The sequence below is a fragment of the Dreissena polymorpha genome, chromosome 13 (assembly GCF_020536995.1).
Source record: "Dreissena polymorpha isolate Duluth1 chromosome 13, UMN_Dpol_1.0, whole genome shotgun sequence".
NCBI lineage: Eukaryota > Metazoa > Mollusca > Bivalvia > Myida > Dreissenidae > Dreissena > Dreissena polymorpha.
The window spans coordinates 49,445,077-49,461,024 of NC_068367.1; the positions used below are offsets into that span (position 1 = coordinate 49,445,077).

Consider the following 15,948-nt stretch of genomic DNA (forward strand, 5'->3'; position numbering starts at 1 on the left):
GAAAGGGAGGGGAATATAAACGTTCCTTACATAAATACAGAAAACAAAGTTTCGTTTATACATTTCGAAAAATTATCGCTTCAACTTGATTTAATTTATAACGCATTTGTAACGCTTAATTTATTGAAAACTTCGGAATGTATCTGCTGATTTTGTTAATATGTGTTTAAAAACGTGTATCATTTACATAATTTAAAAAGCCCAGATCTAATAATGCAGCCACGAGGACACAGAGTTTTATGCGCGACGAATCTTTAATTTCCTTTTTTTATTATTTCAATGTCAATGTCTAAGATGGATTTTGACCAAAATTTCTGGTGTTAAGTATATGCAGCGGAAACAGTGCGGAAATCGCACCATTGTTAATGTCTTTCAGTGAATGCATAATATCAAAAACAGTTTCAAGTATTTGAAAACGAATTAAGTGATTATATGTTGTAATCAGAACGGCATATATTTATTCACGGAAACAATAAACTGTTTTATTTAGCCTACACAAACTAATTAATATTGCGCGAGTGTGTTTATACGAACGCATTTGATAATGTATTTATCAAGTTATAGTTAAATGTGGTCGGTATGTATAATTTATTAAGAGATAATGCTAATTTCGGGGTTGTATTTACATTCATGGGCCAATCAGGGAATTCAATAAAATGTTTGAATTCATGGGCCAATCAGGGAATTAAATAAAAATAAATATATCATTGAAAAAACACGGACTAACTGAATTGCATGACATATTCATAATCTAGGGTGTAGAATTGTATCGTTGTGTAAAATTAATGACTGCAAGTAACATCCTTAAAAAATCTGCAGAGCAATAAAATGTCTTGATCTGTTGCCAACATAACGAAAATACCCCTGAAAACGTGAATTGCGGAGTAAAGGTAAGACTTTTCAATTATAAATTTCAATACATTTTCTATTGTTTACAGTTAACTGTTTAAATGGCGATTGTTGTTAATTTCGTCTTGATTTTTTCGTAAGTACGTTTCCTATATATTTTAGGTACCATTTCACATACATGTATATTAATTGTTTATGTTCAGAAATGTTGAAATCATGCTGACCCCAATATAAACTGTTTAAACATCTGAAACGTATAGATTTGTGCTGATTTTTAATTACTTTTTCATCGACATAAATTCAAAGTGGGCGTGACTTAAATATCTGCAGAGTCACATGATAATCTCAAATATGGGCAGGGCTCAAATAGTTACAGTGCCCTTTTGTTAAAGAAAGTGGGCGGAGTAAATTTGTGCTATTGGTCAGTGTCCTAATAACACTGTCTTTTATTCCAAATTATCGGAAATGCATTATTTGATCGTTTTCATGACAGTTGAATAACAAATACCTTAACCCTGTTATCTCGATTCCATTAAGTGAACTAATATATGTTTCCGAAACGGCGTGAATGTTTACGACCTTCACGAATGGTCAGTACTGTTTAGAACGACTCCTTTAATAGTAATTGTATTTGTTTTTACAATGTATCCAGTCCTTAAATTTATTTTCAGATGTTTTACCGATTTCTTTTTTAAAAAGAAAAGTTTATCTTTTACTTACCGGGCATTTATGGCAGGCCAACATGTTAAACTACCGCGCTTTACGTTTTATCAGCAGACAATTATAATCACTCAATTTCCACCCTCGCAAACGCCATACATTTGAGAATGATTGATATTTCAATCACGCTTACTGATTTGAATGAAGAGGTTTATATTTCATGAATTTTTGTTAATTTACAGTAAGCTTTAAGCTAGGCTATTTTTAATAGGTGGTAAATATCGCTAATAACTTTTTCTGAATTATAAAATAACATGTTTATGATTGTGTGCCCCACACCCTGACTCATAATGTTTCAGCCGCGCCTTAGATCGCATGGACTTGGTAACACTTATTTTGTTTGTCAGTTACAGTAATCGTCATTCCATGGTAAAAAAGTGTTAGTAAAAGCAAATCAAATACACCTTTAACATACACATTTTTTGTAACGACGTTTAAACGTGCTTCTATTTGATGATTTAGTGTTCAATGTGCGTGTGTGTATTTCAAAATATTCGGAAATTCCCGTCGCCAAAACCGCGATCGATTACATCGCAATAGTAATATCACGATATTAAGATAAAAACCTCATCAAAGCGCTGACTATACTAATGTTGCTTTTGCGTAAAATTTGGTTGAACAATTAGTTTTTTGTGATTGCAAAACAAATTTAATGTAATGTTATGTTCTTGATAAAAAGTTGAAATATTTTCGAAATACAAATCGGTATGCGTTTTAGTATACCAGTATTTAACATTAAGAAATAGAATAATTCTGAAACATTTTTATCCAAATGATTGACCACTGTTAACGTCAGATGAGTGTAAGGCAGATCTTTACTAATTTATAATTTATTTACGTTTTAAATATGACCTCATTTTTACTGACTGCAAATATATAAGCTATGTTTTAAATGTTTATATATGCTTTATATTTGATATATTGTTCAATATGCATGATAACAAAAATGTGCCTCCATAGCCCAGTGGCAAAGCACTGGTCTTGTAAACCAGGGGTTGTGAGATCGATCCTCACTGGGGGGCAAAATGTGGTGTTATTTTTGGTACTGCTGATATCTTAAAAAATGATTATATCAATAATAATTAATGTTATTATTAACGAAGTTACGTTTGATTTTTTTATCAGTATTATAATTATTTTTACTGTATTATTAGTCATTATTAAAATATCAACGTAGATGTGGACAGAACACTGTTAATTGAACTACCGATACACAATAAAAATAACCTTAAAGCCAGTTTCTGCACTCCCACAAAGGAAGAGATCAGCAGCGCCATCAAGTAATTGAAGAAAGGCAAATCTGCAGGACCTGACAGCATACCGGCAGAAGCGCTTAAGGCTGACGTGGAGACCAGTGTGGAGCTACAACACCCGCTCTTCAGCAAGATATGGGAAGAAATTGAAATTCCAACAGAGTGGAAAGAGGGTTACCTCATCAAGCTTCCCAACAAAGGCGACCTCAGCTTTGCTCCAACCACCGAGGAATCACACTGTTGTCCATTCCAGGAAAGGTGTCCAATCGCATCTTGTTGAACCGAATGAAAGACGCAGTAGATCCGCATCTCCGTGACCAACAAGCAGGCCTCCGAAAGGAGAAATCGTGCACGGATCAGATCGCAATACTGCTGGAACAATCCCTGGAGTGGAATTTGCCGTTGTATGTCAACTTTATTGACTATAAAAAGGCGTTCGACAGCGTTGACCGGGAGTCCCTCTGGAGACTTCTGAAGCACTAAGGAGTGCCAGAAAAGATCACCACCATCATCAGGAAGTCTTATGAGGGAATGACCTGCAGAATCGTTCATGGCAGACAGCACACGGATGCCTATGAAGTGAGGACCGGTGTGAGGCAAGGCTGCTTACTCTCACCTTTCCTGTTCCTGCTGGCCATAGACTGGGTAATGAAGACATCGACGGAGCAGAAGCGGAATGGAATTCAGTGGACATTCTGGAAATAGTTGAAAGACATTGACTTTGCCGATGATTTGGCTCTTCACTCCCACACCCAACAACAGATGCAAGAAAAGACAAACATGGTAGCGGACAACTCAGCTAGACTGGGCCTCATCATCAACAGACGGAAGAGCAAGGTGTTCAGGACCGACGCATCCAACAACACACCCATCACATTCCAAGGCGAGGCGCGGGAGAAGGTGGACAGCTTCACCTATCTCGACAGCATTCTGGACAACCAGGGAGGAACGCATGCAGATGTCAGAACTCGCATCGGTAAAGCACAAGCCGCCTTCCATCAGCTAAAGAACATATGGGGATCCAGCGCAATTGGCATCACCACCAAGATTGGGCTCTTCAATACCATCGTGAAGCCATTTATCGCCCAGAACCAAGACGCTTGTAGGAAGCTGGTTTGCGGCCTATGTCCCAGATGGGACCACATGCGAAGATAAGATTAGATGAGTTTCTTCCCTATATGATTATTATTTTCTTTGATTGTGCTCTATATAAATTGACCCGCCCTTTGATTAGTCATAACATAAGCTATGTTCAATGGTATAGCGTATTGCTATTTGATAGATTGTTAAATATGAGAAAATAGCGCACATATGCCTCCATAGCTCAGTGGCAGAGCACTGGTCTTGTAAACCAGGGGTCGTGAGATCGATCCTCACTGGGGGCAAAAAGTGGATTCTTTTCATGTTCAGCTAAATTGTCTAAATTAGAATATTAATTCGAATAATTTTTATTATTGTTACTATGTTTAAACTTCGTTACTTTTGCGTTTTTTTATAATAAGTACAGCTATTTTACTGTATTATTAGTCATTATTGAATAATAAACGTAGATATGGACAGACTACTTTTAATAAACTACCGATACACAATAAACATAACTGTTAAGTTAGGTCCTTCGGTATATGATCATTTCATGATGATGATCTAGAATATTTGTTATGAAACATTTGCTTTCATGGTGCTGGTGCAAAACGGTCAGAGTGGATTAAAAACTCTCGACCCCAATTACATGTAAAACCATTATACTTCTGATAGTAGATTCACACATGCAATCATGAAAACGCAATGGAAAACATCTGATAAATAACAAGTCTAATCAATTTGTCGAGTTATATAAAACATTATAACGAACAGGCACACCCAATGCATCTACAATAATCAATCCCACAAAGCATCGACACACTCTTATCCGTTTACTAGTTTCACATTTTTTTCCATAAGTTAGTGGTTGGTTAACTAATTTATAACGAGTTCTTTGTAAAAATTGTGATCTATAGGTAAACTACAGCACAAAAGCCAATGCCTCCAGGAAGATTTGAACTCACGACCCCTGGTTTACGAGACCAGTGCTCTACCACTGAGCTATGGAGGCATGAAATAAGCTATAAGTTTAGCATATTAATGTTTCAATTATGTCCTTATTGGTTTAATGACTGCAGATATCTTTCAATGGTTTATATATTCCTCATATTTGTTTTTTTTCAATATGAATACTGGAGAAGATGTGCCTCCATAGCTCATTGGCAGAGCACTGATCTTGTAAACCAGGGGTCGTGAGATCGATCCTCACTGGGTGCAAAAATGTTGATTGTTTTTTGTACTGCAAATATCTTTATAAAAATGATAATACCAATACTAAATGTTAGCATAACTAGTATTTTACGAGATTACGTTTGAGTGTTTAATCATTACTAAAATCAGTTTACTGTATTATTAAAAGGCTTTGGAAACATCAGTAAAATAACAAGTCAAAATACTGTGAAACCATTTATTTTCGTCGGCACAAATTTTCGCCCTTTTCATAAAAATGACTATTTCGTCCGCTCTTAAATTCGTCCATTTCTGGTTTTGAAAAAAAAAACAAAAAAAAAACGTCCGATTTGTTTGTAATACATGTAATACGCGGTTGCGAAAAAAAGTGTGCTGGGGAAAGAGAGGTGACACTTGGTAGTCACTTGCAGGAGGTGGGCCTTGTTTGGCATATTAGTCTTTTTCCATTACTATCACGGTCAAACTGATAACAATCTTACCTTTATCGGCGCCAATTAGAGAAGGTGCGAACATTATGGATTATAATTAAAAAAAAACAAAGTTACGGGTTTTTATGTATATGTACACAAATTAGATGCAGTTAAAACCAAACAACCAAACACAAATCAAAATGTTCTTTATTAATTTGTAACAAAGCGCAGAATATATTTCAGTCAGGTGTTGATCACGCATCGTTAATTGCGTCTAATAGTATTGTCTTTAATCCGGATTCGCCGCGTGTAGGCTGTATAATCTGCAACACCCCTGAAAAACACAATACACACAATGGGTAATAAAGTTGTTAACAATTAGCGCTAATCAACACAATTATACCTAAACGAAGTCGACGCATTCGATACAGCCTTATTGCATTCGCGTTTTACAGGAAATGTCAGTTGTCAGTACACTGTATAACTAACACCCCTTTGTGTCAAAACCGGATTTAACTTGAATGTGAACAGTCGACTGTTTCATGTTCTTTGTATCAATACCATCTGTGTATCTGTATTATAAGTATACCAGTCAACAAACAAGGTGCGCGCTTCCGCATATGGGTATTCGAACGTTCAAAAAATTGACCTACGGTTTAGCGTTCAGGCCGTCGAACGCATTAAGCAATATAACTAGTTTTTTTTTCACTATTTCTTTATTTGCAAAAAATACTAGTGGCTTATAACTTACCTTGCAATCTTTTTTTCTCGCATTTTGCGAGTGTGCGAGTGTTAATTTCGAGCCCTGTATTTAAATGCATCATGCCTACGGTAATTCAGTCTTATTTGCTTCAAATATGGGACATGATTGTTCGTTAGGATCTTGAATTCGTCCATCGGTCGAAGGACGAAAAAGGCGAAAATTAATGTCGGACGAAAAATAATGGTTTCAAAATAATATGTCGAGTTAAAGAAAACATTATGAAGATAAGGTACAACCCAATGTATCTACAATAATCAGGTCATCCCACACAGCATCGATACAGAGGTAACTTTATACTATTTCACAATGTTTTCAATAAGTTGTAGGTTTAGTTATTTATAACGATCGCTTTATAAGAATTGACCAGCCTATTCTCTGAGTAAACTTAATGCCAAACAACAACTCCTTCAGTGAGGTTTTGAAATCACGACCCCTGCCTTACGAGACCAGTGCTCTATCGCTGAGAAAATATTTTCGTTTGTATTGCGCTGAAACAAACTTCTGGACAAACACCTGCAATTCTTCACCAACACTTGCTTGAGGCAGATTTTGCCGATGAGATGTCATATAAAGATCCCAAACTACAAATTCTAGGACGAAAACGCAAGAGAAACAAAATACATATACCATTATACAAACGAAATGATGGTGGATAGGCGACACTCTGCGAAGAGCACAGCCCAAAATTGCAAGACAGGCATTAAGCTAAGAGGAAGACCATCAAACTCCTGGTGTAGAAGCCTTGAGAAAGCTTGGGTTATGGAACAGCAGGCGTGAAGTGTTAAAAGCCATATGCTTCGACTGTAGTGAAGATGACTTAGAGGACTTAAAAATTAGTAAGTATGCATAACAATGTGCTACCCTTGGACAGGCTGAAATAGGCGTCTAGAGAACCTATCCAGTCTCATAATGAATAAAGTCTGCAAAGTGTTGAAGTAGTTCAACGATTCCCATTCAGGAAATCGCACTAACTAATACTGACACAACGTATTTGATATTATCTTGGTTTCGCAATCTCTCATCGCAATCCTTGCAATCATGCATCTCATTCACTCTATTTTACATCTTATTCCCGTGAACTTGCATCGTGTTTTCGCGTTATTACGCCTTGAAATTGAAGGGTCGACCGTATAAAATAACGATGCAAAAACACGATCCGAAAGGGCGAGATTACGATGCAAGATTGCGATATGACGAAGCACGATTGCGATAATGAGAAAATAGATTGCAAGGTAAATTTCCAATTTTCGCCTCGTGTTTTCGTATTTTCGACCTTTACATTTACACCTGCGAGAACGTTATCATACGCTACTAGGGCACAATATAACGATGTGAGATCGCGATTTGAGTTTTTAGATTTGGCATCGAAATCTCGAAACCTTACATCTTGAATTCACTGTTTGGTAACGTGCTCGCGCGTTCTTGTGGGATTCCCTAGTGGTTGCAATCGCGAAGCAACGAATGACCCTAACCTTAACTAGTAATTTGGTGAGTAATTTTGCGCTTACATAAACTCACTGGCATTTTATAAGGGAATATCCCTCAATATTCCCTTTTAACGTTGCAAAATGAAGAAAAACATGTGATTTATTTCTCATTTTATTGCCCATAAATTTCATTCTGACAAACTTTTCAAAATACAGTTGTCGATTTTTGCAAGCACTGTGTAAATTAACGCACTATAATCTTCATAATTTTACATCGAAGAACTATGCAAAAGCTGTCCCAAGAACTGCGTAAATTTACGAACTAATTTATAATAAAAAAAGTCATGCGGTAGTTCGAATTTCACAAATACAATATTTTTTCGAAGTATCTTTCACAGAACTTAACCAAATTTTCAATTGTCTAAGTATTAAAGGGGCCATAATTCATAATTCTGTCAAAATGCCAGTCAGAGTTACATAACTTTGCCTGCACAGTCCCCTCATGATACTAGTAGTTAGTAAGTATTGCAAGTATGAAAGCAATAGCTTTGATACTTAAGGAATAAAGTGGTCCTAAACACAAAACTTAACAAAATTTTCAATTTTCTAAGTATAAAAAGGATACATAATTCTGTCAAAATGCAACCCAGAGTTATTTAACTTTGCCTGCCCAGTCCTCTCGTGAAAGTTAGTAAGTGTACCATGTTTGAATGCAATAGATTTGATACTTTATGAGAAAAGTGGACCTAAACACATGCCTTAAACGGACGCAGACGCCGACGCTCAGGTGATGACATTAGCTCATTTTTTTTTTCAAAAACCAACGATTAACATACAAAAAGTTCACAGTACACAAAATATCTACCTCCACCAAATGAAATTCACTTTGTAGTTAAAATCATAACATGTCTGCAGGGGCAAGTTGCATGGAAGGCCAAACCTGTCGAATCTCACTTTGTCAACAAAGGTGATCCGCTTCTGCTTTCCCTGAGGAACAGTATTGTGTTGTCACCCCATCATCATTCAATGCTGCAGCTGTAAACAGCAGTGAATATAAGTTCTTTTTAATAGTGGACAGCTTGCTATGTCCTCTTCTTAGCAGACATTTAAGAGCTTCCCTGGTGTGGATTATTCCTACGCTAAACTTGCAGTGTCATCTTCTGTCGCCACCATCTCCACATCACCATCGTCAGAAAGATCCATGTGTTCTTATCAACAGCAGACACTGTTGACAATAGAAGCAATAATAAGATATGTTAAAGACATGAATAATAGTTTCTGTGAATGTATACAAATCATGCACATTAATAATCTTCATGCACAATTTTACAATGTAGCCTTAATTATACAAAATCCTACATGTGATTACCCTTCAATTCTCCAGCTAAACCAGTTTATCTTCACTTTAAATGTTTGTTGTTAGGAACTTGTCAACAGTCGCAAAGCTTTAAACAAAACAATCATTCATCATTTTAAAAAAATAAGAAATAGTATTATCAAAACACAAACTTAGTCAATTACCTATTAAATTCAAAACTTAAACAATTGGAAAAATAAGCATTGGTTGTACAAAAAAATGTCGTACACATGTAAAATCACTTATTGTTACATGTAATTTAAGCATTTACCATTTTATTGTAATTCTACAAAGAGTATTATATAATTTGGACCTTATATTTAGCCAATAATTATGTATAAGCTGCTGACTGTAAAGTATCAGATGTCCATTTTTTAATAGATTTAATTTACACAAATATTTCTTGAAGTGTGCCAATACACATTTTAAATTCAATTTGGCAAGAGATTCATACAAGGGTACATACAGTAACAATAATCAAAATAAAATTCACACATAGCAATTTAACAAACATTTATATATACTTGTATTTTTAATGTAAAACAGTTAAATATGTTTTACCAAAGATGGACTTTTTTTAAGAATGGCAAACAGGTATCCTTTCCTTCATTCATGTAGTTTTCCATGTCCAGAAGAAAACAACTTGATCCAACTTTAATCTGAAAAATGCCCAAGCACACATACTGTAACGAAATCTCTGTACATAATATGATTAATTTCATAATTGCCTAAAAGTTTGACAAAAATAGTAATGATGTAAAATGTTGAGTTTTGTTAACCTAGTGGATGCCATTTTGTGGCTGAACATAACAATAATATTGTTGTATGTTATTTAGTAACATAAATAATCCTTTTATCAGTGTCATAAGGTTGATTAAAAACATTTTTGCAATTTAGTAATATTTCGGTACCTGGGCGAGCATACCTTGTTGTATTGATTATTGAAATCCTGATGTGTTTGTGGCCAATTCATATGCTTATATACAAAATAATCAATACATTCAATATTTAAACCAAATACATTTAATCATTTGAGCCTTTTCAAAAATCATCGAGTGGAGTGTAACCTAAGCTGTCAACTTTTTGCGGCTCTGTGAAATCTTTAATTTTAATTTAAAAAGAGCTTTCTAGGCAATTATTTTATCAAACTCGTTTTAAATAATAAGATTGCTACAATTTGGATCATGGACATTCGGTAAAACACGTAAGAAAGTGCTGGAAATTGACTTTTTTCTATGATCAAGATCACTAAACGCTTTACCTTGAGAAACTGATCGTCTTTCGGAATAGGAAGACATCCAATATGGCAGCCCCCATGAAAATAACATTTATACTGTTCTTTCAAGTAACAATGATATATCTTGGCATTTCTGATGTCTTACCGACACGTGATATGGTACGGAGAGACGTAAGTAACCACTCTGTGAGTTCGCCCAGCATGATCAATGAGAAACAAAATAAAATCGCTCCAAATTTGAACTCAATGATAGATATCCACAGTGTGATATATTACCACCTATCAGACAGCTCATATCGCAGTGCTATTTTTGAGGTCCCTGGCTACAAATTCGAACGTAGAGACAGGGACATAAACGGGGGTGGATTAGCTGCATACATAAGAAATGATATCCCGTCTAGAAGACGTAAAGACCTTGAGTCAGACAACCTCGAAAATATCATATATGAAGTCAATTTAAATAAATCAAAATGGTGTTTCTTTTGCGTCTATAGGCCACCAAGCATGAACAATACATCTTTTTCTGATAGCTTTTGCAAAATTTTAGACAAATGTATAAGTGTTTTCGATCACTATGCTGTCATTGGTGACCTGAATTATGATCTTCTTTGTGATACTAAAAGTAAAATTTTATTAGATATTTTAGAAATTTTTAATCTGTCCAACATTATTAAAAATCCAACATGTTTTAAAAAGGACTGTTCACCATCCTTACTTGATGTCATCCTGACAAATAGTAAAAATAGGTGCATCAAAACTCTAAATTTCTCAACCGGTATTAGCGATTGTCACAATATGATAAGCACTGTTATAAACAATACTGTCCCGAGGAATGAGAAACAGAAAATTACTTACAGAAGCTTTAAAAATTTCAATATTGATTTATATAATAAAGAATTGTGCAAACGAAATGTTGAAAATTATTCAATCGATCCTGATAACTTAGATTCGGTGTACAACACTTTCGAAAATGATGTTGTTGAAATTATGAACAAGCATGCTCCATTTAAACAAACATACAGAAAGCCTGTTCAGCTACCTTATATGAATAAGGAACTAAGAAAAGCTATTTACACTAAAAAAATGTCGTATAACAAGTATACTAAAACGAAAAACTCAAAATCCTAGGAACAGTATCGTAAAAATAGAAATTTAGTAAATAAACTTAAACGTAAATCCATGGATAACTTTTTTCAGGAAAGGTGTACTGGTGGCTGTAAATCTAAAGATTTCTGGGAAACAATAAAACCTTATATGTCTAACAAGTCAAAAAATAATCAGAGTAAAATCATTCTCAATGATAATCAAAAGACAAAATCAGATAATAGTGATGTAGCTGACATTTTCAATGACTTCTATGTAAATGTCGCAAAAGACATTGGAAAAGATTCACCTTTGATGAAAGTAACCATCCAAGTATAAATAAAATACTAGGGCAAAATATTCCCCCAAATTCATTTAATTTTTTACATGTGAAACAATCAACTGTTTCAAATATTTTACGGAAGTTTAATGCGAAAAAAGCTACTGGAATCGACAAAATATCTATAAAACTCCTAAAATTAGGTTCACAGTCACTGGTCCCTTTCTATACATACTTTATAAACAATTCTATTGACTCTGGTATATTCCCTGATCGACTAAAGCAAGCACAGGTAACCCCAGTTTATAAGAAAGATGATCCCTTAGTCAAGTCTAACTATAGACCTGTAAGCATATTACCTGCTCCTTCAAAATTTTAAAGGTTCTGGCTAATCAACTAACTATACACTTTGATAAGATTTTCAACAACTTTTTATGTGCTTTTCGGAAAGGGCATGGATGCCAAACAACACTCTTGAAACTTGTCGAGGATTGGAAATCTGCATTAGACTCCGACCAATATGTTGCTGCAGTGCTGATGGATCTATCAAAAGCGTTCGACTGCCTGCCCCATGATATTCTCCTATGCAAACTTAAATATTATGGTCTATCTAACAACTCTATTGATCTTTTAACTTCATATCTATCAAAATAGGTAGTTCTGTAAGCTCCTGGGCTCATATTATCAAAGGCGTACCTCAGGGCTCCATACTCGGGCCTCTCCTATTTAATGTCTTCATCAATGATATCTTTTATTTTATTCACAAGGGCACACTCTATAATTATGCAGATGATAATACACTTTCCTACTGTTCCACAAATTTTGATGACCTTGTTAAAGTTCTACAAGAAGAAAGCAATATCCTTATAAACTGGTTTACTTTTAATTGTATGCAAGCCAATCCCGACAAGTTTCAAGCTATAGCTATTGGAAAAAGAACCGCTTCCAAAAACCTTTCTCTCGACATAAGTAACGCTAATATAAAATGTGACGATGTTGTTAAACTTCTAGGAGAAAACTTAGACTCAAACCTAAATTTTGATCACCACATTAGTAGCATTTGCAGTAAGGCAGCACAACAGCTAAATATCTTGAAAGGAATAGGGAAAAACCTCTGTCGTCTTAGTAGACTGACCATTTTTCATTCATTTATCTTATCAAATTTCAGTTTCTGCCCTCTAACTTGGCATTTCTGTTCTAAAAGTAACACAGACAAAATTGAAAAAATACAAGAGAGAGCTCTTCGCTTTGTATATGATGATTACAACAGCTCATATGACCAATTACTTACAAAAGCAAACTTACCTAGTCTATACATTAGAAGAACCAGAGTAATAGCACTTGAAACTTTCAAAATTATAAATAAAATGTCCCCACCTGTTCTAAATGACCTTGTTATCAAACGTGAATCTCGTTATCACTTCAGGTATACCAATCTTCTTGAGATTCCCCAAGTCAAGTCTACTAAGTATGGTACAAACAGCTTCCGGCATGAAGCTCCAGTTCTGTGGAATGCTTTACCAGAAAGCCACAGGAAAGCAAGTAATTTTAACCAATTTAAAAGCTTTATGATGAGCTGGACTGGCAAAGAATGCAAATGTTCTTCCTGTAAAGTTACATAGGTACATAAAGTTCTGGAGCTGCATGCCACGCTGTGTTTAGTTGCTTTTGCTGCCTCTGTTCTGTTTTGCTTATGTATTATTTAGTTTTTTATTGAGTGCTTGTGCTTGCTTCTAATTTGTTTTTAGTGGCTTTTGATGTCTTTGTTTTGCGTATGTAGTATGTATTATTTTATTCTGTTTGCCTGTGCTTGCTTCTAGTTTGCTTCTAGTTTGTTTCATGCTTTATTTTTGTGCTTGCTTCTAATTTGTGTTTAGTGGCTTTTGATGTCCTTGTTTTGCTTATGTAGTATGTATTATTTTATTCTGATTGCCTGTGCTTGCTTCTAGTATGCTCCTAGTTTGTTTCATGCTTAATCTTGTTTCATGCTTTATTTTGTTTTTATTGTGAGAAAGCTGCTGATCAGTTCATTTCGAATCTGATTCGAGGTGATATTCGTGTCGCACTTTTGTGTTTCTTCTGAATTCAGATTCTTATTCACTCGTCTTATTGCAGTTTTTATTCCTACTAGCAGGTCTAGATCAGCAGCTTCCTACACAGTTTTTAATTGCCTCAAATTTTATTTATGCTTTAATATTGTCAAACTTATTCCAGTGTTGCATGTAATTTATTATCTTAATTTGTGCTTTCACCCTTAAAAACATGTATTTGATCTTTCTTTTAGCTGTTTACTCATGTTTTATTGCTTACACTTGTTGTTTAGTCGGTTAAAAAGCTTTGCAGCTTATGTTATTTGTTATATGTCTTGCCGACTCAAAATAAAATTTATTTATATATTTATTTATTTATTTATTTTTAACACTGCAAAGTGCAATGTAGAGGTTTCACTGGGTCAAAAAAGCTGTTGCCACTATATTTGTTTGCTTGAAATAAGTTTGAGCCAATGTTTTGACAATAACAATATTAACCCTTTCCCTCTCAGAAGTGATTTTGGGAAAATTTCACTGGGTCAAAACAGCTGTTGCCACTATATTTGTTTGCTTGAAATAAGTTTGTGCCAATGTTTTGACAATAACAATAATATTAACCCTTTCCCTGTCAGAAGCGATTTTGGGAAAATTTCCTGAATTAATTTTTTTCCTGAATGGCAGCCTTCAGACGTTATCCTATGCATGCAACCTAAAAATCACAATGATGTTTCAACACTATTCTCATTGACATTTTGATGTAGAAATTTGGAACAGTGTAAATATTCAACATCTCTTCGACAGTCACATCGTTATCGACTTAAGTTACATCAAATATTACGTTGAGCAAACAATTGTTGTACTGCCACCTAAGCGATAGGGACACTTTTAGTTGGCAATATACCGACAGTTTTCCAATAAGGTGGATAGAGCGTACAAAGAATAACAAAGTAAATAAAGAGCAATTATTTATTGCTTTAATGGTACCATTTGCTTTGTGCTTTAGACATGTAAACATTGATATGTTTTTTAATAATCAGTGTTCCTTAGCCCTTGCAGTGGTGATCAAATTAAAGTGTTTATCTAGGTAAGCTTTTGCTCTGGGGTACTCGTACTGGTAGTCTATCAGGAAAACACTTAAAACTATAATACTTACGTTACGTCGAAACGTGAAGTTCTTCTTAGAATAGGCGCACTCGAACAAAACCTTTCTGGTCAGCAGTCCAGCAAGAAGAGAGTGAGATTCTCGTCCCGCGCAACGATCTTCAGGAACTCTTTTCTCGTGCCTCGGCTAACTTCCACCAATCATGCTTGCTGCGGCCAGTTCCCTCATTGCAAGCGACTGGTGCCCGGCACAACAAAATTTTGCACCTTATGACAATATACGACGCAGTGCAACTCTCTGCAACCCTTATGCCCGTTAGGGTTATAAAGCTAAGACTCTTAGTAAGAGCTGAATTATAATATGCAACTAAGTTACTGACATATTGGCAGGCTACTCGAAGACCATTTGCGCCACAATACAGAGAATATATATTATAAACGATATTCTATGCTAGAACGCTGACAATAACAAGTATCACTTAACCTTTATTTATTTGCAGAAAGTAAAATTAAAATCAAAACCATAAGTGCTTACCGAAATCAGCAAACCGACGCCATTTTAAAATCCTGGATTGAAACCGCCCATGTAGAAATTTTGGTTAAGGCGGTCCAGACCATAACGGTCTGTCTGCTAACGGTCTAATAAAAATAATAAAACGGACGTTAAGGATTGTATTGTAGCATTAAGTCGTTTAAACCTTTTGCATAACATTTTTAAAGTGGCTTTCTGTCTTGGACAAGAGCAATCATATTAACTGAAAAAGCTTAGCGCCTACCTTCCGAAAATGTGTCGGAAAAGTATTATGGAATGTTTCATTATACTTTATAAGTATGTCCGTGAAAATTAGTCGGTTGTAATCCTGACTCTCCACTTTATATATTCATTCGATTATGCAAAAATCGCATAATAATAATATATTTCAAAATTCAACTTAGAATAGTCGATTGTAATACATACCTTCAAAAAATGTATAATTGCGAAGTCGCATTTTTTAGTGCTTGACAACAGCTGTTAACGAGATGATAATTTGTAATTATCCATAATTAAACACTCTAAATTTTCGGACAGTCAATTTAACAGCACTATTTTATAAGATTTCGGTCCTCTTTTCGCTTATCTTGTGACCCTTCGATCATCGTGTTTTTACAACCGGATTAAAGTCATAA

At 35.0% G+C, this 15,948-nt stretch overlaps 3 non-coding genes across 3 annotated transcripts; 2 read left to right on the forward strand and 1 right to left on the reverse strand.

Moving 5' to 3' along the window:
• The first annotated feature begins 2,519 nt into the window (after window positions 1-2,519).
• Trnat-ugu (transfer RNA threonine (anticodon UGU)) lies at window positions 2,520-2,592 on the forward strand. Its single transcript has one exon. It is a non-coding gene; the product is annotated as a tRNA-Thr (tRNA).
• A 1,543-nt stretch (window positions 2,593-4,135) lies between these two features.
• On the forward strand, window positions 4,136-4,207 carry Trnat-ugu (transfer RNA threonine (anticodon UGU)). The gene has a single exon. It is a non-coding gene; the product is annotated as a tRNA-Thr (tRNA).
• A 635-nt stretch (window positions 4,208-4,842) lies between these two features.
• Window positions 4,843-4,914, reverse strand: Trnat-cgu (transfer RNA threonine (anticodon CGU)). Its single transcript has one exon. It is a non-coding gene; the product is annotated as a tRNA-Thr (tRNA).
• Between the last annotated feature and the right edge of the window lie 11,034 nt (window positions 4,915-15,948).